The sequence below is a fragment of the Zingiber officinale genome, chromosome 8A, assembly GCF_018446385.1.
Source record: "Zingiber officinale cultivar Zhangliang chromosome 8A, Zo_v1.1, whole genome shotgun sequence".
NCBI lineage: Eukaryota > Viridiplantae > Streptophyta > Magnoliopsida > Zingiberales > Zingiberaceae > Zingiber > Zingiber officinale.
This window is the reverse complement of record NC_056000.1, coordinates 51700482-51706726: the sequence shown is the minus strand read 5'-3', so window position 1 is coordinate 51706726 and position 6245 is coordinate 51700482.

Here is a 6245-nt window from a genome sequence, read left to right as displayed (position 1 = left end):
GGGCTGATAAGCACATGAGGGGGGGGGGGGGGGGGGGGAATCACGTGGTTTTCAGAAACTCTTCTTATCTTTTTTAAAATTTAAAGTATATGAACGCAGCGGAAAAGAAATAAACAACACTAAAAAAACACGAGTGGTTTACTTAGTTTGGAGCTTTCGACGACTCCTACTCTAAGACCCAGGTCTCACGGATCTATCGATGGACAATTCACTATAAGCCTCTTTCGGTACCTCCGGAAGAGGGAATCGAGTACAAGAATAGGGACAGTGTAACATCCTACACTTCCCTTTTAAAGTAATAGAATTAAAAATTGCAACACTAATAACAGGTTACCAATAAATTAGAGAGTTCGGTGTATTGTTGTTGGTTTGTTAGAGATGATCAGATGTCCCGGAAGTGTACTTGAAGGCAGACAAACTTTCTAGAGTAGAAGCAGGAAGCAGAAATAGTCGGAAGCCCAATCGAATGCGTAGTAGTTCGTATATCTGTTCTATTTTGAAGCCTTCTCGAGACCCACTTATATAAGGCATAGAAGGCGCCTTCCATAGGCGTGGAAGGTGCCTCCAACCTGTAAAACTTGATCCCGAACAGCCAGATACTCATCTGCGGTGAAGTTAAAATTTTATCTTGCGGAAGGCGCCTCCTATGAATAGTATGAAAGCACCTTCACAGCTTGAAGGCGCCTTCGGACACTGTTCATCCGAAGGCAATTTTACTCTTTTTTTTTGCAAAACAACGTTAGTCCAAATAACCTACAACATAAGTATTAGGATAATAATAATTAATAATAAAGAGTAGTGATTAGTTTCTGTCCTCCTAGGACCAAGAACTAGTTAAAGTCTCAGTTTAGATATCCCAAATGGACCTAAACTGGACTGACGCCTAATGCCCCCTCAACCGGGATGCACCCTCACTTAGTCACTCTCCTCGAGTGACTTACCTTAACGTACCAATTTGCTAGATATTCGGTCAGCCTATCGACCTATCTGAAATTCATGCCAGCTATTCGATCAACCCGTCGACCTATCTAGACTTCATACTAGCTATCCGATCGACCCGTTGACTTAGCTGGATTTCCGACCAGATATCCGATCGGCCTATCGACTTATCTGGACTTCATACTACACACTTAATCAAGTAGTTAGATCACAATAGAACCTCACTTAACTTACTTGTCATTCATCAAAACCTGAGTTAGATCATTAGTACAAATTGCACCAACAATCTCCCCATTTTTGATGTAATGACAACCTGGGTTAAGTTAGGAAAAAATATGCAAAGTAAGTATACAAAAATATGAGTAAATTAGCTTTTATTGTGGGGTTTAAGTTGTTCTGATTTTTTTTATTTGCTAACTTAATACCTAACCCTCCCCCTTTGATATTCATCAAAAAGACATGAGTTAATAAGTAAGACAGTGAAACAAAAACTTGTTTAAAAAAAATAGGCAACAAAAACAAGGTTCAGAGTTATGGGGGATGTAATTAACTACAAAAAATAAAGGTTTGCAAAACACTTGTAATTCTTTGGAAACTAACTGTAAGTTTAAATAGTTATTAAGAAACTTTAAAGAAATAAGTTTTGAAAAAAAAATTCAGGGATGAACTTTTTTCACGATTGAAACTTTTAAAAGAATAATTTTTGCAAAAACAATTTTTAAAAAAAAAATCCAAGGAAAACGTCTTCAAATTTGTTTAAAAGCAGTTTACAAAAAGTAGTCAGTTTTTAAAATAATTAGAATTCTGTAAAACATTGGATATTTCAAAATGTGTCAAGAATGATTTTCAAAATAGAATTTTGAAAAGTATAGGTGTGTTTTTGAAAAAATATATTTTAGAAATATTTTGAAAAAGTATTTTTGAAAAATATAAGTATGTTTAAAATATCTATTCAAAGTAAATGTAAGCAAAAATTTGAAAGTCGTTTTTAAATATCCTCCCCCTGAATATGATATTATTTCAATATAATCAACTATAAATTGTTCTTAACTGTCTAACCATTAGTTACTAACTAACTATCAGAAGATAGCAGTGTTCACTTACTTAGTCAGGTTAAGTCTTTTTATCCAGTTAGTGTTTGACTAAACTGGATTACTTAACCTGATCACTATAAATTTGGTATTTAACGTCCAGACTTATGTTGATGCACTGATATAAGAATCTTAAGTCCAGACAATCTACTTATATATCTCACCCCTTTCTAAGTTTTGGCAATACACAAACAAGGAAGCCCTAATGTGTTAGTGAGATGCTCAAGTCTTAAATATATAAGAACATGTTTTTTATGAATTTGATCTAGACTAAGACTAAAATTAATTTTGAAAATTCTAAAAATAAGGGACTTTTGAGAATAATGTAAGAAAAGAAATTTTACTCTAGAATTTCTAAATTATTTGAAGAATAATTTTGAAAATAGTGGTCCTAGTCTATTAAACACATTCCTAATTATCGACGTAAGTTGCTAAATTCACTTTCAGAGAGAGATTTAGTGAATATGTCAGCTAAATTTGACTTGGACTTAATGTACTTGAGTTCAATGTCGCCTTTATGGACATGATCCTTGATAAAATGGTGCCTAACTTCGATGTGTTTGGCTCTTGAATTATGCACAGATTTTTTTGTTAAATTAATTGAACTAACATTATCAATTAGTACTTTTATATTTATAAAGTTTAAATTAAAATCTTTTAGAGTGTGCATCATCCATAACAATTATGCAACACATTCTCCTATTGCTATATATTCTACTTCAGTAGTAGATAAGACAACACAATGTTGCTTTCTACTAAACTAGTTTACAAGTGATGGTCCAAGTAACTGGCATCCACCACTTGTACTCTTACAGTCTAGTTTATAGCCAGCACAACCTGAGTTAGAGTAACCTATGAGTTCAAAGTTGAGTGTTCTAGGATACCAAATTTCTACATTTGATGTTCCTTTTAGATATTTGAAAATTCTTTTTACGTTAGTTAAGTGAGATTGTTTAGCACAGGTTTGGTATCTAGCACACATACTAACCGCAAATAAAATATAGGTCGACTTACAGTTAAGTATAAAAGACTACCTATCACACTTGTATAGTATTTTGGGTATACGGGTTTTCTATTTGAGTCATTATTTAAGGTTGTGTTAGTTGCCATCAATGTTTTATTTCCTTGGTGTTTTGCATTCCAAATTTTTTAAATAATTCCTTGATATACTTTTGTTGGTGAACATAATTTCCTTCATTAGTTTGTTTAATTTGTAAATCTAAAAAGTAAGTTATTTTACCTACTAAGCTTATTTCAAATTCTTGTTCCATTAAGGTTATAAATTCTTGTAAAAATTCTGACTTGGTTAAACCAAACATTATGCCGTCTACATATACTTGGGCTATAAAGATATCTTGGTTGATTGATTTTACAAATAAAGTTGGATTAATTTGTCCTTGGTTGATCCTTTGGAAATTAGGTAGGAGGTCAACCTTTCATACTAGACCCTAGGTGCTTGTTTAAGACCATACAAGGCTTTTTTAAATTTAAAGACATGGTCAGGATGATCTAGATTGTCGAACCCAGGTGGTTGACCTATATAAACATCTTCTTTTATTAGCCCATTTAAAAAGGCGTATTTAACATCTATTTGATAAAGCTTAAATCTTTTATGAGTTACATAGCTAAGTAGAATTCTAATATGTTAGAATTCCAAGGTAGATTTTTATGGGACCTTGACGCTGCTAGAGGGGGGGGGGGTGAATAGCGACTCACCCAACGTTTGCTAACACGTTGATTTAACGTGGTTTAAAAATAAATCTCATACTCCACGGTTGTCCGTAAGGTGGACGATCCCGATCCATCGGTGGATGACTCCCCAGAAACCTCCGGCTAGCTCACGTAACTCCTTGTGTATGGAGAAACCTCGCCACAAACTGACACAAGCACGCTAGGCACACAACGACACTTTGGAGACTCTAATAGGGGTTAACCATCTCTATTTTCATCAACCATGGCCAAGCACTCCGAACTCTCTTTAATAGAGATCGGGAGGAAACACATAACTGTGTTTTCCGCCACCAGTCGACTAGTACGACCATCAGTCGACTGGTTCTAAGTGAAATTCGACCGTTACAAGCCAACAGTCGATTGATGAAAACAACAGTCAACTGTTATAGTAACGCTACAGTAATACTACAGTAACATAAAAATAACACTGGAATTTTACCCTAAGTGCAGTCCCTTATGCACTTGTCCTTACCCGGACAACCTAGACCTAGTCTTCTAACCTCCTCTATCAGTCTCGTGTCCCTCGGATGTCTCCCCATCCTTCATGCCTTACCTTCTGGAGCTTCCATCGACCTTGTCATTGTTGTCGGGTCTTCCTTTGCCAAGAGGTCGTGCCTCCGAGACTTCATCTATTGTCAAGTCACACTTGGACTTACGTTGTCAAGACTACATGCTTGGACTTACACTGCCAAGACTCACCCATGGACTTTCCTCCTTTGCCAAGATCACACTTGGACTCTCCTTGTTGTATCTATATCCTGCACACTCACAATGCATATCAAATACAACAATAAACCTAACTTAAACATTTGCCCAAACATCAAAACCTAGGGTCACACTAGATTGCTCCAACAATCTCCTCCTTTTTGATGTTTGACAACCCGTTTAAGTTAGGGAAACATAAATGCAATAACAATGCAAATAAAAATGCATATCTACTCATGCATTAGTTAGGGAAACTAATTTTCATACAATATGAACCTAATTCACATTTCAATATATGAAACACATCCCAATTGTGCCAACCCACTAGGTTAGAGACTTAAGTCCGTCTCCTAACTACTTAGCACATTTGATAACATATCTACCATGGGTCCCAGAGGCTCTTCCTAACCTTAGGAATTTTAACCTTAATCACCTCCATTAGTGACTCATCTACTATGGCTACACCCATATGGTGTACCATAGGTGGCACTTGGACTACAAACTTGACTTTCTTAAACTTAGACAACTTGTCTTTGGTTAATTTCTTCTTGTCCTTCACCTTGGGCACCTCATCCTTGCTTTAATTATATGTCACCCTAGAATATTCCTTCTTATTGGTCTTGGATGACTCTCCCTTATCCTTTGTGACACCACCCTTACTAATGTCATATGTCACCCTAGCACTTGACCTCCACTTGGTATGGGAGGGACCCAATTTAACACTTTTGAATCTTTGACCATCCAAATACATGTCAAGTCCTCCAGGTCTAATAATGAACCTATCTAGGACTTTCTCCATTTCTTCAAGCCTTACCTGCAAGGCTTAATTTTCTAATTTTAGGGTTCTAACCCTTGAATCAACATGTCCACCTTGAACATCCCTAGACCTACCCACCTTCCTAGGCATATGTCTCCCCTTCTTGGAATTTATGCTTAGATTTTTACCCACTTTCTTTCCCTTAAGCAAAGTGGTTTGGGTCTTACTAGGACTACCCTTAATAGATTTAGCATGAATAGGTATCTTACGATTATCACCTACATTAACCCTATTCCCATTATTGTATCTAAATCCATGATTATGCTTGGGTAAATAATCTACATTATTTCTAACAATAATATAAGAATTAGATCTTGGATTAAACTTTAAAATAAAGATTACCTTCCCTTTTACCTTTGAAGCTTCTCCTTGACTTGAGCTCCTCTTTTTTTCCCATTTCTTCAAGTGCGCCAATTTCTTGAGTTCTCCTCTCCTTGGGCACTTTGTGTGGTAGTGACCATATTTACCATACGTGAAGCATCTAATATGCATTTTCTTCTTCTTCTTTTTACAACTCACATTAGCTAAATCAGCCTTAGTGAGTTTAGAGTTTACCTTCCTTACCTTTTGGAGCGATAAACACCTACTCTTGTAGTGCCCCATCTTACCATACTCAAAGCATTTGATGTGACTCTTCCCACTTTTCTTGGTGAATGAGGTGGAGGATTGAATTTCCAAGATCTCTTCTTCCTTAGATAGATCCTCTTCCTCTTCACTCGAAGAAGTGAATGGTTCCACTTCCTCTTCCTTTGAAGATGCGGATGACACTTCCTCATCTTCCTTCTCCTCCTCGAATGTTGAGCACGTGTAAACAATCGATTGGTCCTTTTCCTTTTGAACTAATGAGCTCTTCTCCTTGGATTCCTCCACTACTTGGAGTTTTGTAGGATCCTCATGAAGAGCAATTATCTTTTTCCAAAAGTCGCTTGCGTTCTTGTATTCACCTACATTCAATACCAAAT